The following is a 21,723-nucleotide window of genomic DNA, read 5'->3' as shown; positions in this document are numbered from 1 at the left end:
TTTAGGCTGCGCTACACGCCTTTTAGTAAATAAAACCAATGCATTTTCAGCCAATCTTTACCTGTAGCGTTGTGATGTTTAAACCATTGTTGACGCGTAATCGAAACTATGAATAGGAATTGTGTAGTCTGTATGTTTAGAGTTCCCAGTCGTCCGGACATTTACGAAAATTGGCGGTTTAATTCCTGTGTACGTGAAAATTACCGGAATTTTGAAGACGGTACCTCTCAACCTCTTATAATAACATCTGAACTAAGTATCATTCTTTAGTTGTGACGATCGAGAGTCTAAAAGGTCTTTAATGCCTTTTTGTAGTCAAAATTTATTAACGTAACTGAAATAGCTGTGTCCGAAATTTATGTTGTTTGTGAATTGCACTGTTAAGAACTTCACACTGTCCGTGCAGATGGTAGACCAGTTTAAAACTCAGTATTCAGCTATAATATGCAAGCTCAACAACATCCTGACAGATTGCGCACAAACATTTCTAATGCTAAACTACCATCAGTATTTGGTATAAATTATAGTTTAGTCCATGCATAAAAATGTCAAATTTATTCGTTCCCTTTAGTCGTCAGATTCAGTTTCATAATGGAATTCGAATCACGACAAAACGTAGCGCTTTATGACGTCACCACTGCTGTGTTTTCGTATGGCGTGCAGTAGTTTTTTGTTTGTTGCGTCATTAGGTAATGGGACGAATTTGTGATGTTAACGCAGTTGTGCCGTAGACAGAAGTTTGTTAATGTTTTAATACATAGAGTTGCCTCCTTGGTGAATAGATTTTGTGATAAATATTCAGGTTGCGAATATTTATTCGACATTGTATACGTGGGTCGAGCGGGGGATTACCCAACCAATACAGCTGATAACTCCACATGTATTTACTTGTGGTTTGTGACCAGTGGTGGGATTCAGCCGGTTCGCACCGGTTCATAGAACCATCTCACGAAATTTTATGTGATCAGCGAACCGGTTAGCATTACTGGTTGCTGTCAATATGACTTTTTGTAACAGAACCCGCTGAAAAATATAACTATTGTGATAGAACCGGCTGACAAAAAAATTTAATCCCACCACTGCTTTTGACTGAATGCTGCCAATCGCATGACTCCCTATCGCCCGTCTGTGTGGTGGTTATAGAGCATCTACCATTCTTACATGCGGCGCCTGCTTTGAGAACTGACACAAGTTGAATTCCCATAGTTACAACTACTTGCATTAAATCCTGGTGTTGCTTGTAGAATAATTTGTAAAACTATAGCAAGTTACAAGCAGACAGTTCCGCCATTTCAACGCAAGATGCCAAACGGCGGAAACAAACGTTTTCCTTGCCTGCAATCTTCAATACTGGCTTGAATAAATTAACCATAGTTTTGCTTACTTTGCCTGGCAGTGCTTACTGTAGTGACCAAATATGTGTACTTCAGTTTTTTTCTGGCATCTACAATACATTTTATGTTCATGAGTATGTGTGTTTTTAAATTGCATACAAATCTTTACCCACCGTAGGCTATATATGTGTAATATATTTCTACACTGTACTTGCAATACAAAGCTACACCTGCTAATCCAAGAATGGCCGAACGACAAACAGAAGGAGAAAACTCACAAAACATTGTTGCCGAGGTAAGCTTGTTGTTCTTGAATATTAAGATTTGCTGTACTGGTGGTAGGGGTTGGAGAAAATCATTTGGGAGTGACAGATTTTTTTTGCACGTAACAAAACGCATGTGGGCAGCTTAGAGCAGTATTGGATTTCAGAAAATTTTAACGACCATGCTGTCTTTTTGGACGATTAATATTAGTGTGTTTGGTAACTTTTGTTGGTTCCATTCCAGAACCTACACCTACATATTGGTGACGTATATCACCATCAGACTGTAGAAGAACATCTGCATCAGACTGTGGAAGAACATCATCATCACGCCCATTATCATGAATCAACCATTACAGAATCAGAAGATAAACGAGGTAGGGAGTTTTACTAGGGAAGTTTGGAATACAAATGCTTGTATTCAAGTCGAAACCAAACTGATTTAGCATTTATATTCGACCATTTGGAGATGACGAAGTGTTAGCTTAATGCGGCGCATTTACTAATATCTGTGTCTTGCCCCAGCAACAACATAGAATCGAATTGACCATATTATGTGACTAAGACCGTCACATTAAAATTGTCACTACTGATAATGTTTAACTGATTTCTTCATTTTTGTTTATGGTTGTCTGCAATTTTGCTACCAATGATCAGTTAGGTTGCCATGCATGATGCATTGCTATGGAAATCTGGTTCTATGTCACGAAACGCAAGTTCATGTAAATGTACATCGTTGGCTTTTATGTATTAAGTTACTGAGCAGGAGCAATTAAGATATACCACGGAGATAGTGACTGCCTAAAGCATGATTCACACCAAACGCGGCTAGCCATGACGGCGTGATTTTCTCGTTCGAAGCGTCTGACGGCGGAGTTAAATCTGATTTAACTTTGCCATCAGCCACAATGATCCAAAGCTCTTTTTCGTTCGGTATTTGGCTAGTTATGATTTATTTTAGGTGGTTTTAAACAATTCTATTTGTACGTATATACCTTATTTGGTGATAAGATTTATTGTTGAAAATGGCGCAAATTGTTTTGCGGTAATTAATTTTTGGACATTGGAAAACGTTTTTTTTTTATTGTAGATCACGAAATATTGTAGATCAGTGCCACTTATGGGGCGCCGTTTTGAAAAAAATTAACTTGCCGCAAGATAGCTATTTTTCACAATGGCATCGACGCGCCTTTTTGAAAAATATTAACTTGCTGCAAGATAAAGCTAAGTTGCGGCAAGATAGCTAAGTTGCCGCAACATAGAGCTAAGTTAGTCATTTGCTCTTCCACCAGTAAAAGCGAACCAAATAATACATATTTCGTAAGGAAACGCTCCGTACATGAATATGGGGCGCCGTTTTGAAAAAAATTAACTTGCCGCAAGATAGCTATTTTTCACAATGGCATCGACGCGCCTTTTTGAAAAATATTAACTTGCTGCAAGATAAAGTTAAGTTGCGGCAAGATAGCTAAGTTGCCGCAACATAGAGCTAAGTTGCGGTAAGATAGCTAAGTTGCCGCAACATAGAGCTATCTTGCCGCAACATAGTGCTAAGTTGCGGCAACTTAGCTATCTTGCAGCAACCTAGCTCTATGTTGCGGCAAGATAATTTTTTTCAAAACGGCGCCCCATAGCCACTAACATAGTCATTTGCTCTTCCACCAGTAAAAGCGAACCAAATAATACATCTTCCGTAAGTAAACGCTCCGTACATGAATATAAAATAGATCAATAAGTCAATTGTCGTAAAAAATAAAATTAACTGAAGTTTCCTATTGACGTTTTTACGACACAAAGACGCTGTAGATATTGAAATGATTTGCCGCGGTGGCGACAACCGCACTGCTAGTGTAAAGCCTCTTGGCGCTTCCAAAAGCGCGGAAAAATCGGCGACCGTTACGCATCGTCAGCCGCAACCATCAAACGCCTCTGGTGTACAGAGCACTTAAGTTCCAGTTACGGTTGTTGTTGTTGTAAATGCAAGCGAAATGCAAGTGCGAGCAAAAAGTTCTGTCGTTCAGCATGATACTAGAAGGCTGTGGGTGTACATGTCTTGGTTGTCACAACACCGACCTGCTTTTAAGGAAATCCATATTTTGATTAAAATAAGAATGTGTCTGACTTCAGCATTTAAGTTGAAAGCATTCTGTCCGTGACCTTTTTGCGTGAAATGTGTAAAAACGTTTTCAGACACTTTTACGTGTTTAGTAATTTGTGTTTGGATCCAGATGCTCGGGAGCACTCACTTCCTTTGTAGAATCATGATGTGCATGCGATCATTTTGTCTACTTGAACGAATAGTGCACTTTACAGCTTGTCAGAATAATGCGTTTAACAGGTTTCGCAAACTGAGTGTGCCGCGAAAAATTGATGAAAGAGTTTCGACGGAGATATGAAACCATTCTACACATGCGCTTATATGTTGCCACTGCAAACATTCTGGTTATGTGGCATCAAACCATGAATTGTTTAAATAGTTTGCTCACAACTCATAACCTCGTGACATCACAAATAACCTACGTAACCATTTTACAAACCATTTGAGGACAAGTGTTGGAATATTTCGGTAGCAGTGACAAGCGAAACTGTGCAAACATACGGGAAGTAAAAGTGTTTGTGAAAACGATTAAATCAGTTGGTAGATACGACAGTACAGGGACAGCTATTTCCAATATGGTTTACGATGGACAGAAGATTCCAGTTTACCGTATCTAGTGTTAAGCCAAACTGTCAAATGAAGCTACGGTGCCAGTAAGTTACCGAGGCATCTTCACGCCGATCACATGGGCTTAGAAAGTGAGGAATTTTCTTCACGCTTCTTTGGCCAATATGTAAAACAAACACTGTAGCTAAAACACCTACGTTTATCTACGATGAAGCATTTTTTGCTGACTGTGGAACGGAAACACTCTCATACAATCGCTGAAAGTTCTTCCTCTGAAAAACAGAAAATATACAACTTTGTAAAAAAACCTGGCTTGTTTCCCATGTTTTGCTGAGTGATTATGATTTCGATTGAGGAACATAACTAGTAGAAAGTTTCAACAATAATGAAAAATATTACTCACATTATTTAACTTGGCTATAAAGCGGGTTAGAACTGTGGCATTAACAGTAGGCTGCTACACAACATGACTGATTACTCATGCTTTTAGGATGCGATTTGTCAGTTATAGCAGGATTGAAACATCACTGTCGTTATGAACATTGACTTCCGGCAGATATCATGTTGGCTGCAGGTCTTTGATTATTCTGCAGATATAGCCTCAAGATTGAACCGCCTTTTCAGCTCAATTTTATACAGCACCCGTTACCGCGTAACTACCTGACTCAAAACGCCCAAAACTCTACTTAAAACTGCCTAAAACTGGCTCAAATTCGTCCTAGCAGAGACTACTAACTTAGTCCAAGCAACGGCACATGTGCTCAAACGTAAAATTGAACCCCCAAGCATAACTGATTGCTTTGTGGCGTCCTTTTTTTGTGACAGAGGATTAAATTCAAAGGTGGAAATTTTCCGGAGCCAAACATATTTTAGTAGAAATACCAATATGCGTCCTTCAGCAGTTTTTTAAGCTCCATTAAGTGTACCGCATTGTGGGTAAAAATCCAACCAATCAGAGAGTTACAACCAAATATACTCTGTAATGTTTGTCGATGTCATCTGAAATTATGTTTGTTCCTACCCCTACGAAGCAAAGTAGTTCCATAAATTGACCTAAAATAAGAGTTAGATCAACTAAAACTTTGTAAACAAGCATTTGAAATGAAAATATGATGATACATTATACAGTTGGCTAACAAACTAAACAGCAGACAATCTTTTCCCGTTTTTGTACTTAAGGATTTTATCATTTTTCTGTGGCATTAGAAGTTACCATTACAATATAATTTGACAGATAAACACTAATCCTTAATTTGTGTTGTGGTTATGCAACATGCTGCAATAAAATTAAACCAGCCAAACATAGATGCTAGAGGCCTAGAGCCCACTGTTTTGTCTAAAAACAACAGTAACATGGATTTATAATCTGAAAAACCTGTTTAAAATTTGCAGAAGAAAAGTTGCAACAGGCAGTTGATGAAATCAAAAAGTATCAGCTTGAAAATCTTGATCCCGATGTTGTCCCTTACAGTGAAGAGTTGCAAAAGGTTGAAATACCGGAGGTTCAACCAACACTGATAAATACTGATATTTACAAAGGAATTTATCCTCAAAAGGAAAATAAGTTTCAGCCATCGACAAGCAAGAGGGACAAAGCTCGATTTGTTGGTGAACACATCAAATTTCAGGACCTAGTTTCAAGCTTCAAAGAACACAACCAGCAAGGCATATTTCTAGCTTTTCTTGGGCCGGCTGGATGTGGCAAAACCACTCTTTCAAAGAGATAATGCAGGCAACTAGAAACAGAACATCACTTAGTGCTTCATCTTCGGTTCATGTATTTAAACTACTGCGATAGAAAGCTTACTTTGCAGGAGCTTCTGCTGGATAACCAGTTCAACCATGCTTCACAGGAAACACTCAGTTTGGTTTTCCAGTGGATGATAAAGAACCCAGAAAAGTGTGCTTTTATTTTTGATGGATTAGATCAGGCAACCTGGACACTAGAAAACCTGGCACCTGTAAATGAGAAGTATCACACTCCCTTGCCAGTACAACAGCTTGTTGCTAACCTTTGCAGCAGGAAATTTTTTCCAAAATCTACTTTGATTTTTACTTCTCGACCCCACTCATTACTATTAATACCATTTGGACTCCGACCTAAGCCAACAATTTATGTCACTGATCTTTCTCCTGAGGATGCAAAGGCATTGTTTTTTGGTTACGCAGGTGATAAAGCAAATGAACTGTGGAACAAACTTGCAACTAAATCTCCACAATTGCTTGATTTATGCCGCAATCCAATGCTTTTACAATTTATTGTTTATGCTGGGTTATTTGGTGAGGTGCACAGTATTTCCACCATAACTAATGTATTTGATGAAGTTTTGCAACAACTTGGTCACTCTGAGCATGCAAAAGGAGAGAAATTAGAAAACCTCAAATTGCCACTTGGCCAAATGGCATATGAAGGCATGGTTCGTAAAACCGTTGTGTTCACACATGATGACCTTCAAAAAGTGGGTTTAGAAGATGTAAAAGTACAGGATGTAGTGTTCAAAATGGCAAAGTTCTCCCGGTTTCCCAGTCGTAGAGTCTTTGATGGGGGGAATGTTCTCTTCTACTACCTTCATCAAGTTCTGCAGGAAATGTTTGGTGCATACTACATTTCTATGTTCATGTCAGATAAAAATTTTTATCAAATCGTTGACGATTTGATTAACGAACCCCATTGGGCAATGGTTCGTCGTTTTGTGTGTGGTTTTTTGCTCGGACACAAACCAGGTATGTGCAGCGCATTGGAAAGTTTGTGCTTTAATGACCATTATTTTTATTTTATAATTTTCAATCAAAGCCTCTGGAAGTGGGCGTAGTGAAACCAGTTCGGAATCTGATCCTGTCAATAGTGCTGTCATCAGTACGACAATTTCCAAGATGCATAAAATCCGTCAGTACTATATTTATTTGGTATTTGTGTGTTAAAAATGTGTTTCTGTTATCTTTTTTGCTGACAAAACTTTGCCGATTGCAATGAACTTGAATGTAATTGAAAGAAAAAAAAAGATATATTATATGCTATACTATATATTGTGACTCATTGTTTTACAGCTTGCAGAGAAGGTTTGGCTTCAACAAACGTAAAATCTACTTCATCCAAATCATTAGATGGCGCAACAAATTCCAAGGCCCAACTGTCAAAAGAGTCGCCGGAAAATGGTGGTAAATGTTTTCGAAGCAGTAAACTGTTTGAGTGAAACATAACCAACAACAATGCCTACATTTTTGATCTGTGCTGCACAAGACTTGACAGTGTATTATGTGTTAAAGCATGGTTGTGTTGTACTTTGAACTGAATATCAAAATGCCAATTAACAACCAGAAACAGGATTTAATGCCCATTGAAAGTTCATGACACATGTCGCAGCATGCAATTTCACAACGATTGGTATTTTTGGATGGAATTTGTCTATGTTGCAATTTTTTTTGCACACCACTTAAAAAGCCCTTACAGGTTGAGAACCACTGGAACAATTATTTAAAATTTTACTAGAATTTCAACCAATGTTTGTACGCTGTTTCATCAAGGCACTTGTAAACAGATGGTATCCCAGTATATCTTGTTTATGATTTGTGATACATATGTTTCTACAGCTGGTGAAACCTCCACTGCTGCAGCTGAACTTGAGGCAACCAGAATACATCAAATAGATGGTGGTGAACTAGGACATGTAAAAAGTAAGTTCTGCCCTATATACGCACATTGCTTAACTGATTTTTAGTGCAAGAAACGAAGTATAACATTTTTACAACACAAACTGAAGAGTAATGTTGCCACCATGGTTTGCATTCATATATTTGTTGGTATTTATTATAATCATTGTTTTACATAAACCTGTGGTTTAAGGCACATAAATTAATTGTTAAATGGTATGAATATTACAACACTTCACTAAAGTCTACAAAAAATAGAAAAAGAATGATATATATATATGCTATACTATATATTTCAACACATTGTTTTTGAAGCTTTCAGGGATAGTTTGGCTTCAACAAATATCGAATTGTCTTCATCCAAAACATTAGATGGCACAACAACTTCCAAGGCCCAACATTCAAAACAGTCGCCGGAAAATGGTGGTAAACATATACAAGGCAGATAACATAACATAACAACAATCCTTTCTTTTTTAAACTGCGCTGCACAAGATTTGACAATGTATTATGTGTTATAGCATGGTTATGCTTGACTTGATAAACTCAGTATTTTTGTTTAGTTTCTTCCAATTCTAATACAAAAAAACAAACAGGTTTTTTTGCAAGACTTTTTTCAAGACGTTCAAAGAAACATCCAAAACATGCAGGAAAAGGTTAGATTTTCAAAATATTGAGTTTTATTTCCCTGCTTCTCGGCAGTGACATTGCAGCCAATCTGGGTGTTTCTATTTTGTTGAACTTTCATACCTTAGCTGGAAGAATTATGGTTCCTAATGACCAGGGTTGTGAGTTCAAACTCCAGTGCTTTTTTGTATCTTAAGCTGTTAGGAAAAGAAGCTTTACCAGGCTTGGCTGTGATGCCGCTGTTTCTTGGTGTGCAACGTTTTAGTGCTGTAAGCATGCCACAGTAGCTCAATCCATTTGTTGGTTAATCTAAACAATCATGTATTGTTCATGTAAATTTAACACCTGTTTCTACAGCTGGTGAAACCTCCACTGCTGCAGCTGAACTTGAGGCAACCAGAATACATCAAATAGATGGTGGTGAGCTAGGACATGTAAAAAGTAAGTTCTGCCCTATATACGCACGCTGCTAAAGTGCTTTTTGTCGCAAGTACCGAAGTATACCATTTTTGTAACACATATATCCATTGGTATATATTATGTCCATTGTTTTGCATAAACCTGTGGTTTTGGGCACTTAAATTAATTGTTCAATGGTATGACATAACATTACTTCACATATGCAAACATTTCGACCTATGAGGTCTCATCAGTGCAGTTGTTGACTGTGGCACTGTGCTAGCTTTTACACTAGCAGTCACACTGATTTCCAAATATGACATTCGTGTAGTGAATCCCTGCTGTAAAGTCTAACTGGCAAACTCCCACAGACAGAGCAGTGGCCTGGAATGCCCAGGTCCAGCTTGGTTGTTAAGCCACTGTAGGCCGTAACTCACAATTAAATCCTAAAAATTGAGTTTTGGAGGTCATTTGCCTTCGTGCACCTGGTGACAGTTTCTCTTGTTTGTCAAAAACAATTGCCGGGTCTGATGACTCATGAAGGGAGACTACAATTGCAAGACAGCACATGGGTGGTTTTGCAAAGGCTAACTGCTAAACTGCCAGTCCTAGGGGGTGTACAAACAGCCCCGGGGCGGCCCCAAAACAGTTACAAGACATCTAATTCATAATGAATTGTGTGGAGGAGGGTTGGAGGCTTTACTTAGTCGCAAATGGAGGGTACTTTCTGTGATTCATTTTTTCACAAAACAAACCTACACTTTTTTTCTGCTTTTTTAGCCAAAATAATGGCCAACAGGGGGACAAAATCCCCTGGGGGAGTGGTTAAAGTAGTTATCTCGAATATAATTTTGACCAGAATTCCTAGACAAGGGTCGGGACTAACAGAAAATCACAAACTGAGCATACTTTCTGTGATTCATTTTTCCACAAAATCGACCTCAATATTTTGGTAGTTTTTCAGCTACATGTTCAACAATACCCTCTACCAATTTACTGCCTGACTAATAACCCTGAAAACCATAGTAAAACTGCCCCAAACACGCTGAAAATCGCCCTGGCAACAGCCTGATCATTTGCGCTCATTCATCCAAAACACTGGCACCCATGCATGACCCATTGCATTTCCCAACCAAGAAACTTTATTCCACAGAAATACAGAGTTGTGGCCTGTAACCTAATTTATTTATTGTCAAAATTATCAAATGAGGCCTTCGTATTGGGTTAACCCTTATTGGTGTACATAAGTGCCATTAAATTGCTGTTATCACTTTGATTGTTTTTTACAGGTGATGGAAGTGGTTCCAGTCTAAAAACCTTGCCATCAACCTCAGTCAAGACTGCTTCCAGTGATCCAGCATCCTCCACACTTGGTAGTCAGTTACATTAAAAACAATCTTTTTTCTTATTTAAAAAGAAAAAAAAAACTTTGCTGTAACATCTGTAACCAGTAAAGTAATACATGGCATTTAGGTGTAAAAATCTGTGACCATCTAATTGATGCCAAAGTTAAGATGCTGCTGTTATTTAATATATTTGTTTTGTTGCACTTGTCTCCATTGACTGACCCTGCCTGCCTTTCTTACAATTAGTTGGTCTTGCACTGATAATGAACACAAACATTTTAAACAACATATTTTTACTTTTCAGTTGCTTCTAGTTCCACCACAGAAAAACCCAGAGGATTAATGAAGCTGTTTTTAGATCTTTTTCACAAACAACCAAAACATGCAGGACAAGGTTTGCTACTATCCAAAATTCATTATGATGCATTAATGGCAATTCCATGCGCTGGATGAGATGATAAACTTGCTCCAGACAAAAGCACGCTAGTGCGATGGAAAATATTCTGCCACTGCACTGTTTATCATTGTTATGAAATGTCCTAGGAAAAAATGATGCAAATCAACTGCAAGTGTAATAACTGTAAACCCTTTTTTTCTCATCTAATCATAAGAAAATCATTTTGCTGTAATAATTGTAACCAGGAAAGTAATACAAGGCATTGTCTGCATTGACCGGCCCTGAACGATTTGCAAAACCATGATTACAATTTGTTACACAACGTTGCTTTACGCGAAAAGCTTGCTGTTAAACTTTCACATACTTTCCACTACAAGTTACCATTATATTGGGTAAACGGGCATCGTGGTTTCGAAAGTCTCACATCTCATTACGCATCTAATATACGCAGGTTATATTTGTGGAAAACGCACATTGGGAGTTTAAATAATTCTCCCATCCAAATACATGGCTTCTATTTTTGCCGTAAATGTTGATCTTGTTATTTTCAGACAAACGTGCGAAAAAGTTGTTGAGGAAACTTTCGAAATACCTGCGAGAAAAAAGGCCGAATGGATTCAGTTTACGTGGATACGACTTACGAGGTTAGTATTTATTTCCAGTCTGTGTGATGCGTGTTTGTAAACGTAACTGTTACATCACAATAAGCATTGTGACGTCGCAATTCCATTGTTCTTATAGAAGAGAATGGAATAAAAATGTTCAGGTTGAAAGTTTTAAAGGAAGGTCGCATATTTTTTGTCGGATAAAGTTTATGTTTTCCTTCCAGTAATTTAATGTTTTTGTATTTGATTAATTTGTTGGATCTTGTCTTGTTTAAATCCGATTAAAAGTGATGAAATCTTGTTTGAAGTTTGCAATAAACAGGTTTAGTGATTTAATAAAACTTCCGCCATGTTTGTTTTAATAAACTTGTCCCTGTTTCAGATTTCCTCGTAGATTTACAGGAAGTTGACGAAATATCTAGAGATGAAATTGCCCTCTCTTGTCCTCGGGTGTTGAATTTAAACTTAATCCCACTGAAGATTTCGGATGTTTTCGCTCTCGCGGATTTCCTCTCACGGATTCGAGAACCCGGTTTGGAGCTGGAGTTGAGGAAATGCGAACTTAATTCCGAAACTTTAAACATCATCTGTGAAGCGATTATGAAGATGGAACCCAAGGTTGGTTTTCATTATTTTGAGAATAAATATTTGTTTAAATCCATGATATTTTTATAAAACTTACTTTTTTAATTAAAAGTGAAAACATAGAGTTAATTTTAATCCGGTTTTAATTAAAAAAAAATCTGTTTTAAAAAAAGTTTGCAACAAAGATTTCCGACCAATCTTTATATTTTAAATAGTTGGGATTTCTCATCCTGAATTCCAACAAGTTTGAACGAAAAGATGTTGGAAATATTTGTCGGATTCTCCCTAAAGTGGATGGGGGGTTGTGGCTGTATGGATGCGGATTCGATTCCGAATCTATTCGAGTCTTGAGAGAAGAGATTAAAAAACTGAAAAACCCGGTCAGAATTTAGCTTAATTTATATTTGCATTAAAACATGGTTTTGTTAATTTTGATGAAATTAAAAGTTTTGTGATTTTTTTTTCAGTCGAGAGTTTCGGGTTTGGATCGTCAGTAAATATTCCTTCCTCTCATCCGATGCAGACTCCAGTGGTCCGGATTGAAACAAAACACGAGACTTTCAGAATTATTTGTTTTTTTTGTGTTTTGTTCAAAATAAATGTTTTTTACTGTAAATAAAATTGCTACAAAATATATAAAGTGAAATATGTCTGAAGCAGAAAGTGAGACGAAAGCTTTCCGACATTTTTATTCCAGTTTTCAGAAGAAAGAATACCAGGGGTTGTTTGTAGAATTGAATGTTGTCATGTAGGAACGTAACAGACGGATCTACTTAGTCCTGGAATAAAATCAAAACTTTAACTGTCCAAAAATATCTTATTTTCAAATGAATTGGTTTTAAATGCAAGAAATCTCATTGCAAATGAAGAGTGAAATTCCCACAAACTGACAACGCCCATGAATCAAGTTCCAAGAGAATATGTTGGTTAATGAAGTAAGTGTATGTCTTGTATTGGTCTGTTGTACACAAGTACTTACTTGCAATTTAGTTGTGCTCTGTTTAAAAGTTAGTTGCTGGGTTTATTTTAAAATGAATCTTCGAGTCAATCCAGATAAAAAAATCCTAGAATAAATTTTATTCAAAATCGAAATGTAAAAATAATGAGAACAATCTTTATGGCTCCGAAAACATCTCTAATCCACACAATGAATTGTTGTTGAAAGAAGTTCTCGTCATCATGCTGACCCCAAACTAAATTATTGTATAAATTTTTTCAACAGAAATCATATTAAGTGAGTTGCAGACTGGACGACTGGGCCAATGTTTTGATCTGTTAGGTCACATCAGTGCAGCTTGATGTTGGCTCTTGACAATCTTGCTCCCCAAACAACCAGGCGAGGATTTCCACAAAAAATGGGTGCAAACCTCCGAAGACAATCAAGGTGAAACACTATGTCCATGTAAAAGCTAAAACCAGTGGCGCCGTCGGGCTCCATGTCACAGTAAATTATATTTATATGCAAAGCTTGTGAATTTTTCTGCAAAGGATAGATAAATTTTTTGGGGAATTTTTAACTAATACCAGTGGTTCGTAACCAGTGTCAGTGCAGCAGGGGTCAGCAACGTATTAAACATTACGCATGTGTTTTTAAATTATGTACGTGCAAACCAGAGTATGTAGCCCTTATCTTGTTACCACTGTGTTGCCACCACCTCATTACTTATATCATTACATAAATTTTTTTGTGTAAATTTGTGCGATTCTTCGACATTTATCTGTTTGATGTATCTTTGCGACGCAAGCCAATCCCGAAGGCATGGAAAAGTACTGAAGTATGAACTTCTAAATCACTTGGCATGCCATGAATATTAAATTAATGTGCCAGGGGTTGCCGACCCCTCCATAGAGCGTTGCAAGGGAGTCTGCCACAACCTCTAAATACTCACTCTAAGTGATTTATAAACCTCTATTTTTCAAAAAAATTTTGTGTAGTTTACAATATGAGCATGGATATATGCAAAACAGTAGAAGCAAGTAACAACCTGGTTATATGGAAAACACATTGTGACTTTCACCCTGTACTTTAATCTTGGCAGGAACAGATTTACCAAAACATCAAAGAGGTCAATGACTTTTCTGACTGTTTTATATTCCAGGACAAAGAGGTCTAGAGTCACTGAATTAGATGATCGACCAACACAACGAATCCCAGGAAATTTTGATCTGAAAAAGAGGTCGCAAGCAAAAAAGTTGGGTTGCCCCACAAGCGGTATTTAACTTTGTTGTATGTAAATTTCAATGAAAGAAATACTGAAAACTTCTGTGATACTTTTTCCTTGGTATTGATATTGCTATATTATCACAAGTGTGTGTAACTATGCCTATATAACATTATTTTGCTGCATAAACTTTACAACAGTAATTTCTTGTAGCATTATTAGACACTATTTTTTTTGTTTTATTACATTAAAACCATGTTATGTTTGGCTGTCATAATTATGCATTTGTTTGAGATTTGCCAAGTTTCAGTGGTACTCTAGTTGCGGGTCGACAGTGGTCCCAAAACCTTTCATTTTACATTTATCCACCAGGTTGCACTGAAGAATAAAACATCACCAAGGCAACATCAAGAATATTCAAATCCCTGTGTGGTCAAAACAAACACACAAAAAAAGAATGTCATGACCTCTAATTTTCACAAGGTCATCAACAACATGTCTGCCCTACATTGAATCCTTGTAGTTGGTGCAAAAAAAGGTCAGAACGACTTTGTTAATAAAGAAAGAGCAAACCCATTTTTGATTTTATGTTGACCTCTACATTTGTTAAGTGGAATTTAATAAAAGTATGTGCTGGATGACTCTTTATGCAGACTAAAACATATTAGATGAAACAAAGCAGTTTAGATTTAAAAGGTCTGACTGTAGTTGTTGTTTCTCGAATTTATTGATAAAAAGCAAAAGAACCATAAAGAAAATCGTCTTTATCTAAAACTCATTTACAAACATTGGAGCTTTTAATTGCAAAGTCATTAAATACCAGTGTTGTTTTTGCAGAGTCATAGCGATGCCAACCTGAGGATTGGAAAATAACGACTGGAAATAATTTAGTTGTTGTAAACACCAATACTTCTCTGCAATCCTGGGTAAAAAACACCCAAAATGTAATATTAGAAGTAAAACTCCGATAGAATGCAATCTTACTCATAACAGAAAATTACAATGAAAGATAATAAACATACGGTAAGCAGTATTGCTTTTAATTAACACAATAAGTTTTGCATAAATAAAATTTTATAAATTGTCTGAGACAACGTTATGTTTTTATTGTTGACCTTCCCCACCATTGATATATGTCATTGTTATTTAATTGTTACAAAATAATGAAGTATTGATGAATAATATTATTGATTATATTTTGACATTCTGTGCAAGTGTGCAATATATGTGATATTCACATAACATCAAGAAAACTAATTTACTTTTTCAATTTCAACAGGTTTCCATACATTGGAGACATCTATTAAGATGCTGTAAACCCCACACTTGACATTACCTTCTTACAGCTTCACATTGTGTTAAATTCAGCTCAAATGTAAGTGTTTCTTGTGTGCAATCTGTTTCATAAAGAGCATAGATTTGCTCATGTTTTTTTGATAAACTTTTAAAACAACAAATAGTATTATTGACCTGTTTCCATGGTGACAAGTTAACCAATGAGACCAGCGATCGGGGCCTGGGGTGGGTGGTTACAGGTTACTACAAATCAAAGGATTCACATGACCTAATTATTGAATAGGAAAACCTCACTATGTGATCATTCCCAACTATACTGTTGCAAATCATTCAAGTGGAAAGTCTACGGGGACAATGTCGTTCTACACAAAATCTCACTTTTTCTAAATTTGAATATTCTCCCATATAATCAGTATGTCAGCTTGGATTTTAGTACAGAATCCCAATTTAATTCAAATGTAATCCATGTATTTTTCTGTCCCATTACTAACCTATTTCTATGTTTGCAGTCGATTTGTGCAGTCAACGTGTTTGCCTCTTGGACAAAACCTGTTTTCATCACAATATGAGTATGGAATATCTGGTTGGCGCATGCGGGGTGCAGGAAGTTTTCCATGTTTCTGGATATAATTGTTCATTGGGGTAATGCTAAAAGGTGAAATAATACAAAGCACATGTTACTTGAAAACTTTTCGGCATGGTACAAACTTACCCTATTTCTTTTATATCTATTCATTAACGCTGAACAAGATACAAGTGACATCCATGACAACAGTAATGAAAGTGAAAATCGTATTTCATTTTTATGAGAATGAACAAATCTCTATTTTACAAAAAAATAGCCACCAGTGGCACCAATGAGCATATTCGTCCATGAGAATTGCAGTCGCCTACTTGGCTGTTTGAGCCTGACAATGTTTACTGCAGTAAGAGCGGAAATTTTCTTTTTCCACTGTTAGTTACTGTGTGGTTAAATCGAGTCATTCTTGTTTATCTAAAAATATTACCACAAATAATTTCCAATCTTGTTTTTCAGAACGACGGCACTAACAGTGGGAGTTCTTGTCATGCGTTGACCTTAACATAAACCATCACACAATCTGGGATATCACAAGTTGGGGCATCGGTTGTGGAAACGTAAACAAACCTGGGATTTACATGAGGATGTCAAGCTTTGTTCCATCTTATCGGATTCTTGGTAAATATTACCAACATTATTGTTTACGACTGCGCAGGTTTGTGTGTTTTTTTTTGAATTTTTTTATGTGATTTTGACAGTTTTATAGTTTCAAAAACCAACAAGGCATTTAATTGACCAGGATGAAATAATTTTAAACAAATCACCGTTTACAAGGTTTGTAATTCGGCCCTAAAAACTACTTCTAAACATTTCTAAATAATATAACAAAGTACAGTGCATAGACAGGCCAAGTTGTCTAAAGTACTGCGACCTGAACGCAGCGCGTTTATTATGTACTGTACTTTTTTTAAGATGGGCAAAGTTTACCAAAACAGCACAAAAATTTTTTTACGCCTGTAACAATTGCTAACCTTGAATGGAAAAGCTTTCATGCTTTCCATTTACTAAATATAGTGATGGGATTTGTAATACTCAGGAAGAAGGAAGTCATGTAAAACCAGTTAGTTTAATGCATTCTTTTTCAAACGTACTTTTACCTAAAATACTGTGTACTTCAGATGTATTTGTGATAAACTCTACCACCGCACTAACTGAACTATCGAAGGATGTGGCAAACCATCTATCAAGTTTATGTAAGTGCAATTTATCGTATACGACTATATCAAACCAAACTAAAATAGTTTTTTCAAGACAATATTTTTTCCAAACAAATCTCACATAAATGTTTCATTCAACAACAGGTTTTGGACGACGAGGTGGCCGAGTGGTTAAGGCGATGGATCGCTAATCCATTATGCTCTGCACGCATTTCCTGTGCCGAAAGTTTCCTTTGCTTGCACGAGTCCAGAGGGGTTTAAACATTTTCCTTGCCTCAAACCTAGCTGTGAGTTGCAAGGTTAAATCAGATAACTAACAATGTACTTCACAAAAAGTTATTTTGGCATGAACAAACCATTTAAAACCAAAGAATTAACAAGAACAATAAGTTGGTATGTTTTAGTGTCATCTGTTGGTTTATCCGCTAGATTACGCTGTCAAGCCATTCTAATTTAAATATGCCATTGGTCGATGGGAAAGGTTACAATAAATTGAACGAACTTTCAACTTACTGTAGCAAGAGTCGGTATTTCACAAGCTTTTCATTTGATATATTCAAAAAAATATATCGCCTATGCTTTAAACATCATAAGTATATCTTATTCAAGTAGAATGTGTTTCTGTTGGGTATATTGCTATTGGGAGATTATGATAATACAAACTATCTTACTGAAAAACATTGAATTGAATAAACTTGCTGGTTGTAATGGTTTTGCTTTGTATGTAACACACAGCTAATCATCAAGAACGGACCAACTGGAAATGAATGGAGTGCAAGGCCCTTTTGTCGTCTGGGGAGGGCAAGATTAAGCAGAGGGACTAAGTTTCAAATCATTATTCGTATTCACACCATATTGATCATGATATATTACAACGGAGCTCTTACCTACGTCTTACCGTAAGCTAACATTAGTTTGTTATTGTATACAATATAGTGCAAAATATATATGTATTGCCTATGCTTTAATGTTGGGTCGAAAAAGTAATGAATTTGTAACTAGAAAATAATGGATAATGCTTTCTACGAAAAGATATCTGGCTTTGTGATGCGTAAAGACAATTTATATTCAATACTTCTAATACTAATTGCTGAATATTCAACAATGTTAACTCTATTCGGAAAAAGTTTGAGATTTTAAAAGATTTTCATGTAATTGTGTAGTTCTGCTGTTTAGAATTACGAGAAGATTGCCTTCCATTGGAGAAACCAACCACATTGCTTTTATCCGCAAAGGACGGAACATTTTCGGATTTTAACTGACCAAGATTTAGGTTAGTTGTACGAAGTTTTTCACAATTTATTACGGGGATGCACAACTCGGTCAAGCGTGTCATTTGTGTTGTAAACTTTTTAATTAAAACTCATGAAAAGTATTTTTTTGGACAATATTATAACCTAAAAATTACGAGAGTGATTTGAACGCTTGTATCACTATGCCATGAAACATTTTAATTTATGTAGAGTGTCGTATATCCCCATGTGACATCAAATACTAAAAAACCGTAAGGCAATATGCGCACAATACACAGTTGTTAGGAATATATGTTTCGCCCTGTGGGCATCATCAGTTCCCTGAAAGTAAACACAGCAATAACATGATGTAAAAAACGTCTCACCAACATCCAGGCTGATCGTGTTGTTTAAAGCCAGTGCTTTGTGTTCGTATATTCCCAGGTAGCAAACTGCAAGAAGAATCTTGCGGTGAAGCCACCACCGATATTCCTGTTCCGGCTTTCTGTCCTGAGGTCAAAGACGGGTTGAGAATAGTGGAAGGGGTCAACGCTAACCCCGGGAGTCAGCCGTGGCAGGTAAATGATTTTTTGGGAGATTTGCAAAGTTATGTTGAAACGTACAATTATAGGAGAGCTCAATTTAAACCCATGTCTTATATTCGTTGTCAGTCAGACACCAGCTTTCATAAAAGCTTACTTCCATGTGCACGTGTGTCTGTAACAGTGCTGGTATTTAATGATTGCTTTTTCTCTATATCTGTTATCCTTTTTTTACTTTTTCGGCCGCATGGAATGACAAATTGCCAAAAACCACACGACACACAGTGAATACAAATGATAATATTTCTCTTGTAACTACTTTTGTATATTTCGGTGCCGACTAATCACCCACATACAAACCCGTAAATCCTCCCTACTAGTAAATTTTTCACCGGTTAAGAACCACTATAAGCTTAATATCTCCATGTTTACATCAAGCGTACGAGGTATTTTTATCTTTCTAACAGGTTTCCATACGTAAGAAGTATCCATTAAGAGGCCGCACCCCTCACTCTTGCGGAGGAACTCTCATCAACAGATGTTACATCCTCACAGCCGCACATTGTGTCGAATCCAGTTCGAAATCGTGAGTAATTTCCGAAGTTCTTTCGTGATGAAATAAATTAGCCCAAAGTTCCAGACAGATTCAGGCTCGTAAAAAGTTTGCATTTCGGTGCACTTTGTGAGAATTTGGTGTCGATTTTAAGTTTGATTTCCTACGACAAGGTTTTCCACCTGGGGTCCACAGACCTCCTATGAACAATAATGCTTCCAGCTATCAAGTTCATTTTGTACATATGGATATCACGAAATAAGGTCTTAAAAAATTTCATTGTTGGTATGGAGTGCCATAGAGTTAAAACGAATTACCATGGGAACCTTTTCCATGGTTACAGGTTCACCAATGAGACGATCGTTCGGGTGGGCGATTACTACAACCGTGACGAACTCCAATTCAGCCAATCAGAGGGCGTAGAGGATTCACGTGACCTAGATATTGAAGAGGTTTACAGACATCCTTACTACTCGTATCATTCGAGTCCAACCAACGACTTGGCGTTGATTAAATTGAGACAATGCGTTTCATTCAAGTAAGATAAATTCGCAAGGGTCCTGGTCCAAATTAGAATGCATTGCCTTGGTTTTTACACAACGTAAACGTAATACGCCTGAAGCAAGGAGTTATTAAATATCATGTGGAGATATCAGTGTTTCATTTTAAACTTATTTCTATGGTTGCAGTCGATTTGTGCGACCAGCATGTTTCCCTCTCGGACAAAACCAGTTTTCGTCACAATCTCGATGTGGAATATCTGGGTGGGGGGCGCATGGTCCCAGACACTGTAAGTTTTTTATGTTTTTCTCTGCATGAGTCGCTTTATCAGATGTTTATCGACAGTTACGTCATTAGATAAGGGTTTTTGAATAAAACGGTAAAAACTGGAATGCTGTACTTTTTTTCAAACACGTTTCAAAATTGCCTTTCCATCCGCCTGCCTGCCTGTGAATGTACAGGCGATGTATTCGATGCAGCTTATAATCATGTAATACAGCACTGATGATAAAAAAACATGTTGTGTTTCAAATGTCTGTTTAACAATCTAGGTTTTGGCCCCTCAAGTTCCTGTTCCCAAATCCTTCCACAAACCGATATGGAAGCATCTCTAACACCTGCGCGTTATGAATTAACCTCTGTATTCTGTCGGTACAATTTCATAGAACAACGCATTCAATCTACGGTCGGCATATATAACATTTGTCAGTTACAACAACGAACACTGTGATGTGGTGTTGACGAAACTTGCAAAAGTCTTGCCAACCACAACCTTTAAGAATCACATCACAACATGCTTGTTGTTCGGCAGTTAACCCCATGGATTATCCACCCTGCCTCCAGCAGGCGCCAGTGAGCATATTTCCCAACGAGAATTGCAGCCGACTGCTCGGTGTTGACTACCTTAAGCACTCCATGATATGCGCTGCGGTGAGAACAACAATTTTTAATACCCATGCTGCCTTTTAAAGTTAATTTACCAAACACCTCTTGCTTTCCTGTTTAGTTTAGAATGCAACGTTTTGTAATTTGTTTGTTGTTGCGATTGTTCGATGTCTGTTTTAACTGTTGCATTTGCAGGTAGTTTTTTTTGCCAGAACCACTTCTGTATTTTTCGCGTTGTTTGTTCAGCAATTGAACCAAACGTTCAGTTTCGGGTTTTATGGCTTGCACGTGTAATATAAACACTTTAGGCAACTGTAAAAAAATTTCTAACTTAGAAATCGCATTTTTTTTAACTGTTGGCACTTTTGTATTCCAGAAAGATGGCACTGACATGTGTCGGGGTGACAGTGGGGGTCCTTTGGCATGTTTAGACCCCAACACGACACGTCACACTATCTGGGGTATCACAAGTTGGGGAATCGGTTGTGGAAACGTAAATAAACCTGGGATTTACACGAGGGTGTCAAGCTATGTTCGTTGGCTTTACCTCAAAATGCGACTGAGACCAACTGATGAACAGTTTATGAGCGACGTTCGATCTTTCCGAGTGCTTGACAAATATTGCCAACATTACTGATTGTGTCTGCTGTGTGCGTTTGTACTCGTGTATTTGACTTTTGCCCGAAGGTTTTTAAGATTTTTGTATATGCTTAAAAAGCTGCCGAGGCTTACTCTGAATTGCATGCGAGACGTCGGTGAATAAAAATTAGTTTAATTGTTACAAAAGAACAGGTTAATTTAAATATAATATACCTGGCAACAGCAGTAACATACTATTTACTGAATAAAACCAAAAATATAAATGAAAAAAACATTCTAACTCTTTACGTGGAAGAAAACTTTTGTTGGAATAAAAACTTCAGAACAACGTTGATAAAATAGC

General features: G+C 37.0%; 1 long non-coding RNA gene and 2 pseudogenes across 1 annotated transcript; all 3 read left to right on the top strand.

Annotated features, from left to right (window-relative positions):
- Positions 1-1,578: 1,578 nt before the first annotated feature.
- Positions 1,579-12,494, top strand: LOC145909652 (uncharacterized; annotated as a pseudogene).
- Positions 12,495-15,573: 3,079 nt separating this feature from the next.
- LOC145908059 (uncharacterized) lies at positions 15,574-16,494 on the top strand. Its single transcript, XR_014402937.1, has 3 exons — positions 15,574-15,742; positions 15,840-15,985; positions 16,367-16,494. It is a non-coding gene; the product is annotated as an uncharacterized LOC145908059 (long non-coding RNA).
- A 1,434-nt stretch (positions 16,495-17,928) lies between these two features.
- LOC145909651 (chymotrypsinogen A-like) lies at positions 17,929-21,624 on the top strand (annotated as a pseudogene).
- The last annotated feature ends 99 nt before the right edge of the window (positions 21,625-21,723 follow it).

Source organism: Ascidia mentula, chromosome 7 (assembly GCF_947561715.1).
Source record: "Ascidia mentula chromosome 7, kaAscMent1.1, whole genome shotgun sequence".
Lineage (NCBI taxonomy): Eukaryota > Metazoa > Chordata > Ascidiacea > Phlebobranchia > Ascidiidae > Ascidia > Ascidia mentula.
The sequence above is the reverse complement of the archived record's forward strand: the minus strand, read 5'-3'. Positions and strand labels throughout refer to the sequence as shown.